Source organism: Balaenoptera borealis, assembly GCF_965194805.1.
Source record: "Balaenoptera borealis genome assembly, contig: HAP1_SCAFFOLD_995, whole genome shotgun sequence".
In the NCBI taxonomy this organism is placed as follows: Eukaryota; Metazoa; Chordata; class Mammalia; order Artiodactyla; family Balaenopteridae; genus Balaenoptera; species Balaenoptera borealis.
This window is the reverse complement of record NW_028123214.1, coordinates 189,698-210,677: the sequence shown is the minus strand read 5'-3', so window position 1 is coordinate 210,677 and position 20,980 is coordinate 189,698. Positions and strand designations below refer to the sequence as shown.

The 20,980-nt window shown below is 43.3% G+C and overlaps 1 long non-coding RNA gene across 1 annotated transcript; it reads left to right on the top strand.

The window, feature by feature from the left end:
- Positions 1-13,306: 13,306 nt before the first annotated feature.
- On the top strand, positions 13,307-20,068 carry LOC309621779. The gene is made up of 2 exons (XR_014240271.1): positions 13,307-13,619; positions 19,933-20,068. It is a non-coding gene; the product is annotated as an uncharacterized lncRNA (long non-coding RNA).
- The last annotated feature ends 912 nt before the right edge of the window (positions 20,069-20,980 follow it).

Sequence of the window (20,980 nt, the reverse complement as noted above, 5' to 3'; positions counted from 1 at the left end):
CCTTATGTACAATGGAATATCACGCAGCCATGAAATCAACGTCATAAGGCTAGTAGCAGCATGATGAGTGGAGTTAGGTATGACGATTCTAAGTGAAATAAGTCACACAGAAAAAGACACTTATCATAAGATATCACTTATAGAGGGAATGTAAAAACCGCTACACTTGAACTGAATTACAAAACAGAACAGAGTCACACGTTTAGAAAACACACTATGGCTGCTTAACGGGAAAGGTGAGGTGGGGTGATGCATAAAACAAGGGTTTCAAATTAGCTCAGATACCGTTCCATAAACCCAATATGTAATAGACAAGACCTACTCCTTGCTCAGTGAACTGGACTCAACACCCCCTATTCACCGCCCAGGAATATATCTGACTAGTAAGAATGTTAAAACCTATGTATTGATATCTCTCTGTAAGTGAGTCAAGTGGGTGTAAAGCGGCATAAACACAGCAGTGAAAAGCAGCTAAACCCCATTATAAAAATCAATTACTTTTAAAAACCCGTGAAACAAAAACAGTGAAAGAGAGAGCAATTCTTACAAAATTCGTTCAGGGGCTGTGATGCCACCTGGATTGACCATATCTAGACCTACAGCTGATTGAGACATAAGGGTGGACACTCTTGGGGCTGAGAGGATTGGTGTGTTTGGGTGAGCAAACGCAGACCCTTTAAAGTAATACTGCATGGTACCCATTCTATGGATCCCAAATCTCCAGGTTCAATGGAATCTTCCTACAGAGAAAAAAATGCTTGGGAAACCCGGTGGATAGTATACAGTGTGATCGAGAAAGGTTTCTGAAACGCACCTCATTCCTCATCTCCTGGTGCTCGGGTTCGCCATTCCAGCCGCTTTACTAACAATCTCCCCACTTGGAGAATCAGCACCTTTAACCTCCTGTTTCGTACAGGTTGCAAATTGTCCTGAGGATGAATGGGAAGAGGGGGAACCCATGAGAGGCTAGCTCTAGGTGTTGGGACAGGTATAGGTCACTCTAATTTCCCATCAGGAAGAAGAATTAACCACAGGCTCAGCCTGCCCCACGGAACCAGAATAGGGCCTTAAGCAATTCTGCGGTTTTGTGGCCAGCTTCCAAAAAAGCGAGTTGAAAAATGTAGCTCAGGAGCACTGCAATTCACAATCCTGTAGAGTTATAAATGCTAACTCAAGTCCAAAAATATATTGAAGGAAGGCAACGAATAGGATTTGAAATCAAGGCAGAATTGCAGGAAATTTATATAGTTTATATGTTAAGTGTTTATATACATTTAACATACATTAGCCTATTTAGGTTAGCCCCATAATCCTAATTTTTCCATCCTTCCACCTTTCATTTTGGTTAACCTTTAGTTTGTTTTATAAGTCTGTGAGTGTCTTTTTCTGTGGAAGTATGTTCATTGGTAGCAATCTTAGGATAACTTGTGTAAATGATATCATAGGATATTTGTCATTCTCTTTTGACTTACTTTACTTAATATGATTATTTCTAGGCTCATTTGTAGTCCTGAAAACGGCACTCTTCATTTTTTTACCGAGGCTACTATTCCATTCTGTACATATACCACTTCTTCTTTGTCAATTCATCTGTTTATGGACCTTTTTTTTGCTTCCATGTCTTGGCTATTTCAATATTGCTGCAGTGCACATTTGCCTGCCTCTGTCTTTCTGATTCCGGTGGTCTTAGATTATAGGCCCAAAAGGTGCCCTGCTACATCATCTGGTAGCTCAATTTTTACCTTTTAAAGCAGCTCCATTCAGTTTTTGTTAGTGCTGTTACCACTTTACATCCCACCAGCTGCTAGAAGGTACAAAGTTCTCTAAAACCCCTTCAGCATTTATAGTTTGTAGACATTTTGCTGATGGTCCTTTGACTGGTGTGAGCTGAAACCTTTTTGGAGTTTGGATTTGCATGTGGCTAATAATTCCTTATACTAAGCTTTAGGCATGTCGTTTTTTTCTTTTCCTCTTTTTTTTAAAGAGTGAGTACAAATCCTCTCTTCATATTGACTTCTTGAAAAATTTGTCATGTGTTGAATTTTCTTGCCTATTCCCTACCCCAGGGCATTTTTTGAGGGGAGGTGTCATTCACAGCCCTACAGTCCTTGCGACTGTTAAGCAACCATTAGCACTGGGTTGAAAGCTGCTGTTGTGAGAAACAGCCACAAGGCGGCAGCATTATTACGTTCTCAACCCTTGTTACTAGGGCAACAGAGTCTTCCTGGAGGTAGTGTTCCGAAGTTGTATATTAGAGAGGAATGTGCGGAGACAAGCCCCCAGATTTCAGGGGGTAGATACGAATCGCCTTTAGAGCACATGAAAAGTGGCAAAACGTCGACAATGATGCACTTGGCCAAAAAGGGCGTATGCGTTTTTGCCTGAATATATTCAGGAAAAACCGCATACGCCCTTTTTGGCCAACCAAGCAAGACGGAAAGGCAAATCAGCACTACAAATAAGTCTCACTTCCCATCCGTCCAAAGACCATGCAAAAAAGTGTAAAAACCAGAAGTGCAGGACAGGTCAGGTAGAAAAGGGAGCCTTGTTAGGCTGATGGGCGGGATGTAAATTGCCAATGGCCACTCTGGAGAAGTGCATGGTGTTTCCTAAAACATCTAAAAAACACAGCTAGAGAGCATAGGGCACTTCCACTCATGGGCATATAAATTGGGAAAACTAAAAATCAGCAAGACACAGGCACCCCAAAGTTTAGGCCTGCTCTGTTTACAAGAACCTCCACTTCATTACAACTTAAATATGCCAGGATAGAGAAAAATGGATAAAGAAGTGTGGTACTTATGTACAATGGAATATCACTCAGCCATGAAATCAACGTCATACGGCTACTAGCAGCATGATGAGTGGATTTAGGTACGATGTTTCTAAGTGAAATAAGTCACACAGAAAAAGACACTTATCATAAGATATCACTTATAGAGGGAAAGTAAAAATCGCTACACATGACCTGATTACAAAACAGAACAGAGTCACACATTTAGAAAACACTGGATGGCTGCTTAACTGGAAAGGTGAGGTGCGGTGAGGCATAAAACAAGGGTTTGAAATTAGCACACATACCGTTCCATAAACCAAATATGTAACAGACAACACCTACCCCTTGCTCAGTGAACTGGACGCAACGCCCCCTATTCACCGCACAAGAGTATATCTGACTACTAAGAATCTTAAAACCTATGTATTGATATCTCTCTGTAAATGAATCAAGTGGGTGTAAAGCGGCATAAACACAGCAGTGAAAAGCAGCTAAACCCCATTATAAAAATAGACTACAAAAAACAACCCCAACAAAGAGAGTGAAAGAGAGAGAAATTCGTACAAAGTTCGATCAGGGGCAGTGAAGCAACCTGGATCGACCATATCTAGACCCACAGCTGGATTAGATATAAGGCTGGACACTCTTGGGGCTGAGAGGATTGGTGAGGTTGGGTGAGCAAATGCCTACCCTTTAAAGTAATAGTGCGTGATACCCATTCTATGGGTCCCAAATCTCCAGGTTAAAGGGAATCTTCTTACAGAGAAAAAATGCATGGGAAACCCAGTGGATGGTATACAGTGTGATCGGGAAAGGTTTCTGAAACGCACCTCATTCCTCATCTCCTGGTGCTCGGGTACGCCATTCCAGCCGCATTACTAACAATCTCCCCACTTGGAGAATCAGCACCTTTAACCTCCTGTTTCGTACAGGTTGCAATTTGTCCTGAGGATGAATGGGAAGAGGGGGAACCAATGAGAGGGTAGCTCTAGGTGTTGGGATAGGCACAGGTCACTCTATTTTCCCATCAGGAAGAAGAATTAACCACAGACTCAGCCTGTCCCCGGGAACCAGAATAGGGCCTGAAGCAAACCTGCGCTTTGGCGGCCAGCTCCCAAAACAGCGAGTTGAAAAATGGAGCTCAGGGGCACTGCAATTCACAGATTTGCAGAGTTATAAATGATAACTCTCGTCCACAAATATATTGAGGGAAGGCAACGAAGAGGATTTGAAAGCAAGGCAGAATTGCAGGAAACAGATTTCAGGAGGTAGATTCGAATCGCCTTTAAAGCACAGGAAAAGCGGCAAAACCTCGACAATGATGCCCTTGGCCAAAATGGGCGTATGCGTTTTTTCCGGAATATATTGAGGATAAAACGCATACGCCCTTTTTGGCCAACCAAGCAACCTGGAAAGGCAAATCAGCGCTACAAAGAAGTCTCGCTTCCCATCGGTCAAAAGGGCCATGCTGAATAAAGTGTCAAAACCAGAAATGCCGGACAGGCCATGGAGAAACGGGAGCCTTGCTACGCTGATGGGCGGGATGTAAATTGCCAACAGCCACTCTGGAGAAGTGTACACTGTGTCCTGAAACGTCTAAAAAACTCAGCTTAGAGAGCATAGGGCACTTCCACTCATGGGCGTATAAACTGGGAAAATGAAAAATCAGCAAGACACAGGCACCCCAAAGTTTAGGGCTGCTCTGTTGGCAAGAACCTCCACTTCGTTGCACCTTAAATATCCCAGGAAAGAGAAAAATGGATAAAGAAGTTGTGGTCCTTCTGTACAATGGATTATCACTCAGCCATGAAATCAACGTCATAAGGCTAGTAGCAGCATGATGAGTGGATTTAGATACGACGATTCTAAGTGAAATAAGTCACACAGAAGAAGACACTTATCATAAGATATCACTTATAGAGGGAATGTAAAAACCGCTACACTTGAACTGAATTACAAAACAGAACAGAGTCACACGTTTAGAAAACACACTATGGCTGCTTAACGGGAAAGGTGATGTGGGGTGATGCATAAAACAAGGGTTTCAAATTATCTCAGATACCGTTCCATAAACCCAATATGTAATAGACAAGACCTACTCCTTGCTCAGTGAACTGGACTCAACACCCCCTATTCACCGCCCAAGAATATATCTGACTAGTAAGAATGTTAAAACCTATGTATTGATATCTCTCTGTAAGTGAGTCAAGTGGGTGTAAAGCGGCATAAACACACCAGTGAAAAGCAGCTAAACCCCATTATAAAAATCAATTACTTTTAAAAACCCGTGAAACAAAGACAGTGAAAGAGAGAGAAATTCTTACAAAATTCGTTCAGGGGCTGTGATGCCACCTGGATTGACCATATCTAGACCCACAGCTATTTGAGACATGAGGGTGGACACTCTTGGGGCTGAGAGGTTTGGTGAGGTTGGGTGAGCAAACGCAGACCCTTTAAAGTAATACTGCGTGGTACCCATCCCATGGGTCCCAAATCTCCAGGTTCAAGGGCATCTTCCTACATCGAAAACATGCATGAGAAACCCAGAAGATGGTACACCGTGTGATCGGGAAAGGTTTCTAAAACGCACCTCATTTCTCATCTCCTTGTGCTCGGGTTCGCCATTCCAGCCGCTTTACCAGCAATCTCCCTCCTTGGAGAATCAGCACCTTTAACCTCCTGTTCTGTACAGGTTGCAATTTGTCCTGAGGATGAACGGGAAGAGGGGGAACCAGTGAGAGACTAGCTGTAGGTGTTGGGACAAGCACAGGTCACTCTATTTTCCTATCAGGAAGAAGAATTAACCACAGGCTCAGCCTGCCGCCCGGAAGCAGAACAGGGCCTGAAGCAAACCCGCGCTTTTGCGGCCAGCTCCCAAAAAAGCGAGTTGAAAAATGGAGGTCAGGGGCACTGCAATTCACAAACCTGCAGAGTTATACATGATAACTCTCGTCCACAAACATATTGAGGGAAGGCAACGAAGAGGATTTGAAAGCAAGGCAGAATTGGAGGAAAGAGATTTCAGGAGGTATATTCGAATCGCCTTTAAAGCACAGGAAAAGCGGCAAAACCTCGACAATGATGCCCTTGGCCAAAATGGGCGTATGCGTTTTTTCCGGAATATATTGAGGAAAAAACGCATACGCCCTTTTTGGCCAACCAAGCAACCTGGAAAGGCAAATCAGCGCTACAAAGAAGTCTCGCTTCCCATCGGTCAAAACGGCCGTGCTGAATAAAGTGTCAAAACCAGAAATGCAGGACAGGCCATGGAGAAATGGGAGCCTTGCTACGCTGATGGGCGGGATGTAAATTGCCAACAGCCACTCTGGAGAAGTGTACACTGTGTCCTGAAACATCTAAAAAACTCAGCTTAGAGAGCATAGGGCACTTCCACTCATGGGCGTATAAACTGGGAAAACTAAAAATCAGCAAGACACAGGCACCCCAAAGTTTAGGGCTGCTCTGTTGGCAAGAACCTCCACTTCGTTGCACCTTAAATATCCCAGGAAAGAGAAAAATGGATAAAGAAGTTGTGGTCCTTCTGTACAATGGATTATCACTCAGCCGTGAAATCAACGTCATAAGGCTAGTAGCAGCATGATGAGTGGATTTAGATACGACGATTCTAAGTGAAATAAGTCACACAGAAGAAGACACTTATCATAAGATATCACTTATAGAGGGAATGTAAAAACCGCTACACTTGAACTGAATTACAAAACAGAACAGAGTCACACGTTTAGAAAACACACTATGGCTGCTTAACGGGAAAGGTGATGTGGTGTGATGCATAAAACAAGGGTTTCAAATTATCTCAGATACCGTTCCATAAACCCAATATGTAATAGACAAGACCTACTCCTTGCTCAGTGAACTGGACTGAACACCCCCTATTCACCGCCCAAGAATATATCTGACTAGTAAGAATCTTAAAACCTATGTATTGATATCTCTCTGTAAGTGAGTCAAGTGGGTGTAAAGCGGCATAAACACACCAGTGAAAAGCAGCTAAACCCCATTATAAAAATCAATTACTTTTAAAAACCCGTGAAACAAAGACAGTGAAAGAGAGAGAAATTCTTACAAAATTCGTTCAGGGGCTGTGATGCCACCTGGATTGACCATATCTAGACCCACAGCTATTTGAGACATGGGGGTGGACACTCTTGGGGCTGAGAGGTTTGGTGAGGTTGGGTGAGCAAACGCAGACCCTTTAAAGTAATACTGCGTGGTACCCATCCCATGGGTCTCAAATCTCCAGGTTCAAGGGCATCTTCCTACATCGAAAACATGCATGAGAAACCCAGAAGATGGTACACCATGTGATCGGGAAATGTTTCTAAAACGCACCTCATTTCTCATCTCCTTGTGCTCGGGTTCGCCATTCCAGCCGCTTTACCAGCAATCTCCCTCCTTGGAGAATCAGCACCTTTAACCTCCTGTTCCGTACAGGTTGCAATTTGTCCTGAGGATTAACGGGAAGACGGGGAACCAGTGAGAGACTAGCTCTAGGTTTTGGGACAAGCACATGTCACTCTATTTTCCCATCAGGAAGAAGAATTAACCACAGGCTCAGCCTGCCGCCCAGAAGCAGAACAGGGCCTGAAGCAATCCTGCGCTTTTGCGGCCAGCTCCCAAAAAAGCGAGTTGAAAAATGGAGGTCAGGGGCCCTGCAATTCACAAACCTACAGAGTTATAAATGATAACTCTCGTCCACAAACATATTGAGGGAAGGCAACGAAGAGGATTTGAAAGCAAGGCAGAATTGCAGGAAACAGATTTCAGGAGGTAGATTCGAATCGCCTTTAAAGCACAGGAAAAGCGGCAAAACCTCGACCATGATGCCCTTGGCCAAAAAGGGCGTATGCGTTTTTTCCTGAATATATTCAGGAAAAAACGCATACGCCCTTTTTGGCCAACCAAGCAACCTGGAAAGGCAAATCAGCGCTACAAAGAAGTCTCGCTTCCCATCGGTCAAAACGGCCGTGCTGAATAAAGTGTCAAAACCAGAAATGCAGGACAGGCCATGGAGAAACGGGAGCCTTGCTACGCTGATGGGCGGGATGTAAATTGCCAACAGCCACTCTGGAGAAGTGTACGGTGTGTCCTGAAACATCTAAAAAACTCAGCTTAGAGAGCATAGGGCACTTCCACTCATGGGCGCATGAATTGGAAAAATTAAAAATCAGAAAGACACAAACACCCCAAAGTTTAGGGCTGCCCTGTTGACAAGAACCTCCACTTCGTTACACCTTAAATATCCCAGGAAAGAGAAAAATGGATAAAGAAGTTGTGGTCCTTATGTACAATGGAATATCACGCAGCCATGAAATCAACGTCATAAGGCTAGTAGCAGCATGATGAGTGGAGTTAGGTATGACGATTCTAAGTGAAATAAGTCACACAGAAAAAGACACTTATCATAAGATATCACTTATAGAGGGAATGTAAAAACCGCTACACTTGAACTGAATTACAAAACAGAACAGAGTCACACGTTTAGAAAACACACTATGGCTGCTTAACGGGAAAGGTGAGGTGGGGTGATGCATAAAACAAGGGTTTCAAATTAGCTCAGATACCGTTCCATAAACCCAATATGTAATAGACAAGACCTACTCCTTGCTCAGTGAACTGGACTCAACACCCCCTATTCACCGCCCAGGAATATATCTGACTAGTAAGAATGTTAAAACCTATGTATTGATATCTCTCTGTAAGTGAGTCAAGTGGGTGTAAAGCGGCATAAACACAGCAGTGAAAAGCAGCTAAACCCCATTATAAAAATCAATTACTTTTAAAAACCCGTGAAACAAAAACAGTGAAAGAGAGAGCAATTCTTACAAAATTCGTTCAGGGGCTGTGATGCCACCTGGATTGACCATATCTAGACCTACAGCTGATTGAGACATAAGGGTGGACACTCTTGGGGCTGAGAGGATTGGTGTGTTTGGGTGAGCAAACGCAGACCCTTTAAAGTAATACTGCATGGTACCCATTCTATGGATCCCAAATCTCCAGGTTCAATGGAATCTTCCTACAGAGAAAAAAATGCTTGGGAAACCCGGTGGATAGTATACAGTGTGATCGAGAAAGGTTTCTGAAACGCACCTCATTCCTCATCTCCTGGTGCTCGGGTTCGCCATTCCAGCCGCTTTACTAACAATCTCCCCACTTGGAGAATCAGCACCTTTAACCTCCTGTTTCGTACAGGTTGCAAATTGTCCTGAGGATGAATGGGAAGAGGGGGAACCCATGAGAGGCTAGCTCTAGGTGTTGGGACAGGTATAGGTCACTCTAATTTCCCATCAGGAAGAAGAATTAACCACAGGCTCAGCCTGCCCCACGGAACCAGAATAGGGCCTTAAGCAATTCTGCGGTTTTGTGGCCAGCTTCCAAAAAAGCGAGTTGAAAAATGTAGCTCAGGAGCACTGCAATTCACAATCCTGTAGAGTTATAAATGCTAACTCAAGTCCAAAAATATATTGAAGGAAGGCAACGAATAGGATTTGAAATCAAGGCAGAATTGCAGGAAATTTATATAGTTTATATGTTAAGTGTTTCTATACATTTAACATACATTAGCCTATTTAGGTTAGCCCCATAATCCTAATTTTTCCATCCTTCCACCTTTCATTTTGGTTAACCTTTAGTTTGTTTTATAAGTCTGTGAGTGTCTTTTTCTGTGGAAGTATGTTCATTGGTAGCAATCTTAGGATAACTTGTGTAAATGATATCATAGGATATTTGTCATTCTCTTTTGACTTACTTTACTTAATATGATTATTTCTAGGCTCATTTGTAGTCCTGAAAACGGCACTCTTCATTTTTTTACCGAGGCTACTATTCCATTCTGTACATATACCACTTCTTCTTTGTCAATTCATCTGTTTATGGACCTTTTTTTTGCTTCCATGTCTTGGCTATTTCAATATTGCTGCAGTGCACATTTGCCTGCCTCTGTCTTTCTGATTCCGGTGGTCTTAGATTATAGGCCCAAAAGGTGCCCTGCTACATCATCTGGTAGCTCAATTTTTACCTTTTAAAGCAGCTCCATTCAGTTTTTGTTAGTGCTGTTACCACTTTACATCCCACCAGCTGCTAGAAGGTACAAAGTTCTCTAAAACCCCTTCAGCATTTATAGTTTGTAGACATTTTGCTGATGGTCCTTTGACTGGTGTGAGCTGAAACCTTTTTGGAGTTTGGATTTGCATGTGGCTAATAATTCCTTATACTAAGCTTTAGGCATGTCGTTTTTTTCTTTTCCTCTTTTTTTTAAAGAGTGAGTACAAATCCTCTCTTCATATTGACTTCTTGAAAAATTTGTCATGTGTTGAATTTTCTTGCCTATTCCCTACCCCAGGGCATTTTTTGAGGGGAGGTGTCATTCACAGCCCTACAGTCCTTGCGACTGTTAAGCAACCATTAGCACTGGGTTGAAAGCTGCTGTTGTGAGAAACAGCCACAAGGCGGCAGCATTATTACGTTCTCAACCCTTGTTACTAGGGCAACAGAGTCTTCCTGGAGGTAGTGTTCCGAAGTTGTATATTAGAGAGGAATGTGCGGAGACAAGCCCCCAGATTTCAGGGGGTAGATACGAATCGCCTTTAGAGCACATGAAAAGTGGCAAAACGTCGACAATGATGCACTTGGCCAAAAAGGGCGTATGCGTTTTTGCCTGAATATATTCAGGAAAAACCGCATACGCCCTTTTTGGCCAACCAAGCAAGACGGAAAGGCAAATCAGCACTACAAATAAGTCTCACTTCCCATCCGTCCAAAGACCATGCAAAAAAGTGTAAAAACCAGAAGTGCAGGACAGGTCAGGTAGAAAAGGGAGCCTTGTTAGGCTGATGGGCGGGATGTAAATTGCCAATGGCCACTCTGGAGAAGTGCATGGTGTTTCCTAAAACATCTAAAAAACACAGCTAGAGAGCATAGGGCACTTCCACTCATGGGCATATAAATTGGGAAAACTAAAAATCAGCAAGACACAGGCACCCCAAAGTTTAGGCCTGCTCTGTTTACAAGAACCTCCACTTCATTACAACTTAAATATGCCAGGATAGAGAAAAATGGATAAAGAAGTGTGGTACTTATGTACAATGGAATATCACTCAGCCATGAAATCAACGTCATACGGCTACTAGCAGCATGATGAGTGGATTTAGGTACGATGTTTCTAAGTGAAATAAGTCACACAGAAAAAGACACTTATCATAAGATATCACTTATAGAGGGAAAGTAAAAATCGCTACACATGACCTGATTACAAAACAGAACAGAGTCACACATTTAGAAAACACTGGATGGCTGCTTAACTGGAAAGGTGAGGTGCGGTGAGGCATAAAACAAGGGTTTGAAATTAGCACACATACCGTTCCATAAACCAAATATGTAACAGACAACACCTACCCCTTGCTCAGTGAACTGGACGCAACGCCCCCTATTCACCGCACAAGAGTATATCTGACTACTAAGAATCTTAAAACCTATGTATTGATATCTCTCTGTAAATGAATCAAGTGGGTGTAAAGCGGCATAAACACAGCAGTGAAAAGCAGCTAAACCCCATTATAAAAATAGACTACAAAAAACAACCCCAACAAAGAGAGTGAAAGAGAGAGAAATTCGTACAAAGTTCGATCAGGGGCAGTGAAGCAACCTGGATCGACCATATCTAGACCCACAGCTGGATTAGATATAAGGCTGGACACTCTTGGGGCTGAGAGGATTGGTGAGGTTGGGTGAGCAAATGCCTACCCTTTAAAGTAATAGTGCGTGATACCCATTCTATGGGTCCCAAATCTCCAGGTTAAAGGGAATCTTCTTACAGAGAAAAAATGCATGGGAAACCCAGTGGATGGTATACAGTGTGATCGGGAAAGGTTTCTGAAACGCACCTCATTCCTCATCTCCTGGTGCTCGGGTACGCCATTCCAGCCGCATTACTAACAATCTCCCCACTTGGAGAATCAGCACCTTTAACCTCCTGTTTCGTACAGGTTGCAATTTGTCCTGAGGATGAATGGGAAGAGGGGGAACCAATGAGAGGGTAGCTCTAGGTGTTGGGATAGGCACAGGTCACTCTATTTTCCCATCAGGAAGAAGAATTAACCACAGACTCAGCCTGTCCCCGGGAACCAGAATAGGGCCTGAAGCAATCCTGCGCTTTGGCGGCCAGCTCCCAAAACAGCGAGTTGAAAAATGGAGCTCAGGGGCACTGCAATTCACAGATTTGCAGAGTTATAAATGATAACTCTCGTCCACAAATATATTGAGGGAAGGCAACGAAGAGGATTTGAAAGCAAGGCAGAATTGCAGGAAACAGATTTCAGGAGGTAGATTCGAATCGCCTTTAAAGCACAGGAAAAGCGGCAAAACCTCGACAATGATGCCCTTGGCCAAAATGGGCGTATGCGTTTTTTCCGGAATATATTGAGGATAAAACGCATACGCCCTTTTTGGCCAACCAAGCAACCTGGAAAGGCAAATCAGCGCTACAAAGAAGTCTCGCTTCCCATCGGTCAAAAGGGCCATGCTGAATAAAGTGTCAAAACCAGAAATGCCGGACAGGCCATGGAGAAACGGGAGCCTTGCTACGCTGATGGGCGGGATGTAAATTGCCAACAGCCACTCTGGAGAAGTGTACACTGTGTCCTGAAACGTCTAAAAAACTCAGCTTAGAGAGCATAGGGCACTTCCACTCATGGGCGTATAAACTGGGAAAATGAAAAATCAGCAAGACACAGGCACCCCAAAGTTTAGGGCTGCTCTGTTGGCAAGAACCTCCACTTCGTTGCACCTTAAATATCCCAGGAAAGAGAAAAATGGATAAAGAAGTTGTGGTCCTTCTGTACAATGGATTATCACTCAGCCATGAAATCAACGTCATAAGGCTAGTAGCAGCATGATGAGTGGATTTAGATACGACGATTCTAAGTGAAATAAGTCACACAGAAGAAGACACTTATCATAAGATATCACTTATAGAGGGAATGTAAAAACCGCTACACTTGAACTGAATTACAAAACAGAACAGAGTCACACGTTTAGAAAACACACTATGGCTGCTTAACGGGAAAGGTGATGTGGGGTGATGCATAAAACAAGGGTTTCAAATTATCTCAGATACCGTTCCATAAACCCAATATGTAATAGACAAGACCTACTCCTTGCTCAGTGAACTGGACTCAACACCCCCTATTCACCGCCCAAGAATATATCTGACTAGTAAGAATGTTAAAACCTATGTATTGATATCTCTCTGTAAGTGAGTCAAGTGGGTGTAAAGCGGCATAAACACACCAGTGAAAAGCAGCTAAACCCCATTATAAAAATCAATTACTTTTAAAAACCCGTGAAACAAAGACAGTGAAAGAGAGAGAAATTCTTACAAAATTCGTTCAGGGGCTGTGATGCCACCTGGATTGACCATATCTAGACCCACAGCTATTTGAGACATGAGGGTGGACACTCTTGGGGCTGAGAGGTTTGGTGAGGTTGGGTGAGCAAACGCAGACCCTTTAAAGTAATACTGCGTGGTACCCATCCCATGGGTCCCAAATCTCCAGGTTCAAGGGCATCTTCCTACATCGAAAACATGCATGAGAAACCCAGAAGATGGTACACCGTGTGATCGGGAAAGGTTTCTAAAACGCACCTCATTTCTCATCTCCTTGTGCTCGGGTTCGCCATTCCAGCCGCTTTACCAGCAATCTCCCTCCTTGGAGAATCAGCACCTTTAACCTCCTGTTCTGTACAGGTTGCAATTTGTCCTGAGGATGAACGGGAAGAGGGGGAACCAGTGAGAGACTAGCTGTAGGTGTTGGGACAAGCACAGGTCACTCTATTTTCCTATCAGGAAGAAGAATTAACCACAGGCTCAGCCTGCCGCCCGGAAGCAGAACAGGGCCTGAAGCAAACCCGCGCTTTTGCGGCCAGCTCCCAAAAAAGCGAGTTGAAAAATGGAGGTCAGGGGCACTGCAATTCACAAACCTGCAGAGTTATACATGATAACTCTCGTCCACAAACATATTGAGGGAAGGCAACGAAGAGGATTTGAAAGCAAGGCAGAATTGGAGGAAAGAGATTTCAGGAGGTATATTCGAATCGCCTTTAAAGCACAGGAAAAGCGGCAAAACCTCGACAATGATGCCCTTGGCCAAAATGGGCGTATGCGTTTTTTCCGGAATATATTGAGGAAAAAACGCATACGCCCTTTTTGGCCAACCAAGCAACCTGGAAAGGCAAATCAGCGCTACAAAGAAGTCTCGCTTCCCATCGGTCAAAACGGCCGTGCTGAATAAAGTGTCAAAACCAGAAATGCAGGACAGGCCATGGAGAAACGGGAGCCTTGCTACGCTGATGGGCGGGATGTAAATTGCCAACAGCCACTCTGGAGAAGTGTACACTGTGTCCTGAAACATCTAAAAAACTCAGCTTAGAGAGCATAGGGCACTTCCACTCATGGGCGTATAAACTGGGAAAACTAAAAATCAGCAAGACACAGGCACCCCAAAGTTTAGGGCTGCTCTGTTGGCAAGAACCTCCACTTCGTTGCACCTTAAATATCCCAGGAAAGAGAAAAATGGATAAAGAAGTTGTGGTCCTTCTGTACAATGGATTATCACTCAGCCGTGAAATCAACGTCATAAGGCTAGTAGCAGCATGATGAGTGGATTTAGATACGACGATTCTAAGTGAAATAAGTCACACAGAAGAAGACACTTATCATAAGATATCACTTATAGAGGGAATGTAAAAACCGCTACACTTGAACTGAATTACAAAACAGAACAGAGTCACACGTTTAGAAAACACACTATGGCTGCTTAACGGGAAAGGTGATGTGGTGTGATGCATAAAACAAGGGTTTCAAATTATCTCAGATACCGTTCCATAAACCCAATATGTAATAGACAAGACCTACTCCTTGCTCAGTGAACTGGACTGAACACCCCCTATTCACCGCCCAAGAATATATCTGACTAGTAAGAATCTTAAAACCTATGTATTGATATCTCTCTGTAAGTGAGTCAAGTGGGTGTAAAGCGGCATAAACACACCAGTGAAAAGCAGCTAAACCCCATTATAAAAATCAATTACTTTTAAAAACCCGTGAAACAAAGACAGTGAAAGAGAGAGAAATTCTTACAAAATTCGTTCAGGGGCTGTGATGCCACCTGGATTGACCATATCTAGACCCACAGCTATTTGAGACATGGGGGTGGACACTCTTGGGGCTGAGAGGTTTGGTGAGGTTGGGTGAGCAAACGCAGACCCTTTAAAGTAATACTGCGTGGTAGCCATCCCATGGGTCTCAAATCTCCAGGTTCAAGGGCATCTTCCTACATCGAAAACATGCATGAGAAACCCAGAAGATGGTACACCATGTGATCGGGAAATGTTTCTAAAACGCACCTCATTTCTCATCTCCTTGTGCTCGGGTTCGCCATTCCAGCCGCTTTACCAGCAATCTCCCTCCTTGGAGAATCAGCACCTTTAACCTCCTGTTCCGTACAGGTTGCAATTTGTCCTGAGGATTAACGGGAAGACGGGGAACCAGTGAGAGACTAGCTCTAGGTTTTGGGACAAGCACATGTCACTCTATTTTCCCATCAGGAAGAAGAATTAACCACAGGCTCAGCCTGCCGCCCAGAAGCAGAACAGGGCCTGAAGCAATCCTGCGCTTTTGCGGCCAGCTCCCAAAAAAGCGAGTTGAAAAATGGAGGTCAGGGGCCCTGCAATTCACAAACCTACAGAGTTATAAATGATAACTCTCGTCCACAAACATATTGAGGGAAGGCAACGAAGAGGATTTGAAAGCAAGGCAGAATTGCAGGAAACAGATTTCAGGAGGTAGATTCGAATCGCCTTTAAAGCACAGGAAAAGCGGCAAAACCTCGACCATGATGCCCTTGGCCAAAAAGGGCGTATGCGTTTTTTCCTGAATATATTCAGGAAAAAACGCATACGCCCTTTTTGGCCAACCAAGCAACCTGGAAAGGCAAATCAGCGCTACAAAGAAGTCTCGCTTCCCATCGGTCAAAACGGCCGTGCTGAATAAAGTGTCAAAACCAGAAATGCAGGACAGGCCATGGAGAAACGGGAGCCTTGCTACGCTGATGGGCGGGATGTAAATTGCCAACAGCCACTCTGGAGAAGTGTACGGTGTGTCCTGAAACATCTAAAAAACTCAGCTTAGAGAGCATAGGGCACTTCCACTCATGGGCGCATGAATTGGAAAAATTAAAAATCAGAAAGACACAAACACCCCAAAGTTTAGGGCTGCCCTGTTGACAAGAACCTCCACTTCGTTACACCTTAAATATCCCAGGAAAGAGAAAAATGGATAAAGAAGTTGTGGTCCTTATGTACAATGGAATATCACGCAGCCATGAAATCAACGTCATAAGGCTAGTAGCAGCATGATGAGTGGAGTTAGGTATGACGATTCTAAGTGAAATAAGTCACACAGAAAAAGACACTTATCATAAGATATCACTTATAGAGGGAATGTAAAAACCGCTACACTTGAACTGAATTACAAAACAGAACAGAGTCACACGTTTAGAAAACACACTATGGCTGCTTAACGGGAAAGGTGAGGTGGGGTGATGCATAAAACAAGGGTTTCAAATTAGCTCAGATACCGTTCCATAAACCCAATATGTAATAGACAAGACCTACTCCTTGCTCAGTGAACTGGACTCAACACCCCCTATTCACCGCCCAGGAATATATCTGACTAGTAAGAATGTTAAAACCTATGTATTGATATCTCTCTGTAAGTGAGTCAAGTGGGTGTAAAGCGGCATAAACACAGCAGTGAAAAGCAGCTAAACCCCATTATAAAAATCAATTACTTTTAAAAACCCGTGAAACAAAAACAGTGAAAGAGAGAGCAATTCTTACAAAATTCGTTCAGGGGCTGTGATGCCACCTGGATTGACCATATCTAGACCTACAGCTGATTGAGACATAAGGGTGGACACTCTTGGGGCTGAGAGGATTGGTGTGTTTGGGTGAGCAAACGCAGACCCTTTAAAGTAATACTGCATGGTACCCATTCTATGGATCCCAAATCTCCAGGTTCAATGGAATCTTCCTACAGAGAAAAAAATGCTTGGGAAACCCGGTGGATAGTATACAGTGTGATCGAGAAAGGTTTCTGAAACGCACCTCATTCCTCATCTCCTGGTGCTCGGGTTCGCCATTCCAGCCGCTTTACTAACAATCTCCCCACTTGGAGAATCAGCACCTTTAACCTCCTGTTTCGTACAGGTTGCAAATTGTCCTGAGGATGAATGGGAAGAGGGGGAACCCATGAGAGGCTAGCTCTAGGTGTTGGGACAGGTATAGGTCACTCTAATTTCCCATCAGGAAGAAGAATTAACCACAGGCTCAGCCTGCCCCACGGAACCAGAATAGGGCCTTAAGCAATTCTGCGGTTTTGTGGCCAGCTTCCAAAAAAGCGAGTTGAAAAATGTAGCTCAGGAGCACTGCAATTCACAATCCTGTAGAGTTATAAATGCTAACTCAAGTCCAAAAATATATTGAAGGAAGGCAACGAATAGGATTTGAAATCAAGGCAGAATTGCAGGAAATTTATATAGTTTATATGTTAAGTGTTTATATACATTTAACATACATTAGCCTATTTAGGTTAGCCCCATAATCCTAATTTTTCCATCCTTCCACCTTTCATTTTGGTTAACCTTTAGTTTGTTTTATAAGTCTGTGAGTGTCTTTTTCTGTGGAAGTATGTTCATTGGTAGCAATCTTAGGATAACTTGTGTAAATGATATCATAGGATATTTGTCATTCTCTTTTGACTTACTTTACTTAATATGATTATTTCTAGGCTCATTTGTAGTCCTGAAAACGGCACTCTTCATTTTTTTACCGAGGCTACTATTCCATTCTGTACATATACCACTTCTTCTTTGTCAATTCATCTGTTTATGGACCTTTTTTTTGCTTCCATGTCTTGGCTATTTCAATATTGCTGCAGTGCACATTTGCCTGCCTCTGTCTTTCTGATTCCGGTGGTCTTAGATTATAGGCCCAAAAGGTGCCCTGCTACATCATCTGGTAGCTCAATTTTTACCTTTTAAAGCAGCTCCATTCAGTTTTTGTTAGTGCTGTTACCACTTTACATCCCACCAGCTGCTAGAAGGTACAAAGTTCTCTAAAACCCCTTCAGCATTTATAGTTTGTAGACATTTTGCTGATGGTCCTTTGACTGGTGTGAGCTGAAACCTTTTTGGAGTTTGGATTTGCATGTGGCTAATAATTCCTTATACTAAGCTTTAGGCATGTCGTTTTTTTCTTTTCCTCTTTTTTTTAAAGAGTGAGTACAAATCCTCTCTTCATATTGACTTCTTGAAAAATTTGTCATGTGTTGAATTTTCTTGCCTATTCCCTACCCCAGGGCATTTTTTGAGGGGAGGTGTCATTCACAGCCCTACAGTCCTTGCGACTGTTAAGCAACCATTAGCACTGGGTTGAAAGCTGCTGTTGTGAGAAACAGCCACAAGGCGGCAGCATTATTACGTTCTCAACCCTTGTTACTAGGGCAACAGAGTCTTCCTGGAGGTAGTGTTCCGAAGTTGTATATTAGAGAGGAATGTGCGGAGACAAGCCCCCAGATTTCAGGGGGTAGATACGAATCGCCTTTAGAGCACATGAAAAGTGGCAAAACGTCGACAATGATGCACTTGGCCAAAAAGGGCGTATGCGTTTTTGCCTGAATATATTCAGGAAAAACCGCATACGCCCTTTTTGGCCAACCAAGCAAGACGGAAAGGCAAATCAGCACTACAAATAAGTCTCACTTCCCATCCGTCCAAAGACCATGCAAAAAAGTGTAAAAACCAGAAGTGCAGGACAGGTCAGGTAGAAAAGGGAGCCTTGTTAGGCTGATGGGCGGGATGTAAATTGCCAATGGCCACTCTGGAGAAGTGCATGGTGTTTCCTAAAACATCTAAAAAACACAGCTAGAGAGCATAGGGCACTTCCACTCATGGGCATATAAATTGGGAAAACTAAAAATCAGCAAGACACAGGCACCCCAAAGTTTAGGCCTGCTCTGTTTACAAGAACCTCCACTTCATTACAACTTAAATATGCCAGGGTAGAGAAAAATGGATAAAGAAGTGTGGTACTTATGTACAATGGAATATCACTCAGCCATGAAATCAACGTCATACGGCTACTAGCAGCATGATGAGTGGATTTAGGTACGATGTTTCTAAGTGAAATAAGTCACACAGAAAAAGACACTTATCATAAGATATCACTTATAGAGGGAAAGTAAAAATCGCTACACATGACCTGATTACAAAACAGAACAGAGTCACACATTTAGAAAACACTGGATGGCTGCTTAACTGGAAAGGTGAGGTGCGGTGAGGCATAAAACAAGGGTTTGAAATTAGCACACATACCGTTCCATAAACCAAATATGTAACAGACAACACCTACCCCTTGCTCAATGAACTGAACTCAACGCCCCCTATTCACCGCACAAGAGTATATCTGACTACTAAGAATCTTAAAACCTATGTGTTGATATCTCTCTGAAAATGAATCAAGTGGGTGTAAAGCGGCATAAACACAGCAGTGAAAATCAGCTAAACCCCATTATAAAAATAGACTACAAAAAACAACCCCAACAAAGAGAGTGAAAGAGAGAGAAATTCGTACAAAGTTCGATCAGGGGCAGTGAAGCAACCTGGATCGACCATATCTAGACCCACAGCTGGATTAGATATAAGGCTGGACACTCTTGGGGCTGAGAGGATTGGTGAGGTTGGGTGAGCAAATGCCTACCCTTTAAAGTAATAGTGCGTGATACCCATTCTATGGGTCCCAAATCTCCAGGTTAAAGGGAATCTTCTTACAGAGAAAAAATGCATGGGAAACCCAGTGGATGGTATACAGTGTGATCGGGAAAGGTTTCTGAAACGCACCTCATTCCTCATCTCCTGGTGCTCGGGTTCGCCATTCCAGCCGCATTACTAACAATCTCCCCACTTGGAGAATCAGCACCTTTAACCTCCTGTTTCGTACAGGTTGCAATTTGTCCTGAGGATGAATGGGAAGAGGGGGAACCAATGAGAGGGTAGCTCTAGGTGTTGGGATAGGCACAGGCCACTCTATTTTCCCATCAGGAAGAAGAATTAACCACAGACTCAGCCTGCCCCCGGGAACAAGAATAGGGCCTGAAGCAATCCTGCGCTTTGGCGGCCAGCTCCCAAAAAAGCGAGTTGAAAAATGGAGCTCAGGGGCACTGCAATTCACAGATTTGCAGAGTTATAAATGATAACTCTCGTCCACAAATATGTTGAGGGAAGGCAACAAAGAGGATTTGAAAGCAAGGCAGAATTGGAGGAAAGAGATTTCAGGAGGTAGATTCGAATCGCCTTTAAAGCACAGGAAAAGCGGCAAAACCTCGACAATGATGCCCTTGGCCAAAATGGGTGTATGCGTTTTTTCCTGAATATATTCAGGAAAAAACGCATACGCCCTTTTTGGCCAACCAAGCAACCTGGAAAGGCAAATCAGCGCTACAAAGAAGTCTCGCTTCCCATCGGTCAAAAGGGCCATGCTGAATAAAGTGTCAAAACCAGAAATGCAGGACAGGCCATGGAGAAACGGGAGCCTTGCTACGCTGATGGGCGGGATGTAAATTGCCAACAGCCACTCTGGAGAAGTGTACACTGTGTCCTGAAACGTCTAAAAAACTCAGCTTAGAGAGCATAGGGCACTTCCACTCATGGGCGTATAAACTGGGAAAATGAAAAATCAGCAAGACACAGGCACCCCAAAGTTTAGGGCTGCTCTGTTGGCAAGAACCTCCACTTCGTTGCACCTTAAATATCCCAGGAAAGAGAAAAATGGATAAAGAAGTTGTGGTCCTTCTGTACAATGGATTAACACTCAGCCATGAAATCAACATCATAAGGCTAGTAGCAGCATGATGAGTGGATTTAGATACGACGATTCTAAGTGAAATAAGTCACACAGAAGAAGACACTTATCATAAGATATCACTTATAGAGGGAATGTAAAAACCGCTACACTTGAACTGAATTACAAAACAGAACAGAGTCACACGTTTAGAAAACACACTATGGCTGCTTAACGGGAAAGGTGATGTGGGGTGATGCATAAAACAAGGGTTTCAAATTATCTCAG